Source organism: Triticum urartu, chromosome 3A, assembly GCF_056163025.1.
Source record: "Triticum urartu cultivar PI428250 chromosome 3A, HENAU_Tu73, whole genome shotgun sequence".
Lineage (NCBI taxonomy): Eukaryota > Viridiplantae > Streptophyta > Magnoliopsida > Poales > Poaceae > Triticum > Triticum urartu.
The window spans coordinates 241992852-241993932 of NC_141875.1; positions in this window are offsets into that span (position 1 = coordinate 241992852).

Sequence of the window (1081 nt, forward strand, 5' to 3'; positions counted from 1 at the left end):
ACTGCATCAATGTGTTCTGCTGCTGGATCAACTGGGTGAGCTCCGGTGGAAAGGTAAATCCGGGGTCACGTCTCGGAGGCATCTGAGGGTATAGAAAAGATGAGATTTAAGAATAGAGGGGGTCTAAAGAGAAAACACTACCCATATGCACATGAGGCAAAAGCAAACAATTCACTTCATTCAATCAAACAAGGGCATACAATCGATCTAACTATCACAAAAGTGCTCGGACTACTATATTTACATGGTGGACTACTACTACTGATGAGGTGGTCTACTAGAAATATTCTTCGGTTGCAGACTCCATGATATCTGCTCCGGCTTCATCAACATAGTCATCATCGATATCGTTGGGATCCGAGCCGGTGTCGTCGATGATGATGTAGTCTTCTGGGCGAATCTCCTTGGGTTCTTCGTCTTCATCTACTGGCGTAGGGCCTCCCATAAATATTCCAATCTTCATTGTTAGGTCGGCATTCTTATCCACTAATACTTCAATTTCTTCTTCATAATCTTCACGTGTAACCTTGAGTTCTTCCTCAAGTTCCTTGATTCTTGTCCTTGCCTTCTTCAGGTCTATCATGTCGGCGCACATCTGGTTCTCATGGCGTCGAATGTGCTGGTTTAACTCCTGGATAAAAGCTGCAATTAATCTATCCTTTCTGGTGATCATCTCCCAGTGCTCATCTTGGCGCCCACAAATCTGGTAGATAGTATCCTTGAGATCATTGCGGTAGACTTCTCCATTGCGTCCCATGGCGATGTGAGCTGCCATGCTCTTTCCTAGACTCCAAGTTGGTGCATCAAAAGAAAACTCTATGGGCTCGGTGAATGGCACGAACGTCCTTCCTGGAACTTGAACTTGAATCATCCAGCGCTCTTCTTCAAGTAAAGTGGCATTGTAGGTTCCGGTGAAGCTTGGTACTCCTATGTTCAGGTATCTAGTGACTTCCTTCAAGTGACGTCCAAAGGGTGTATCTTCATCCGGTTGCGTGAAATTGTTCCTTGCATCCGCCATCCTAAAGAGTAGAAAAGATGAGAGGTCAGAAGAGAAGAGTGAGTAGTGATCTAGTTCTTTAGC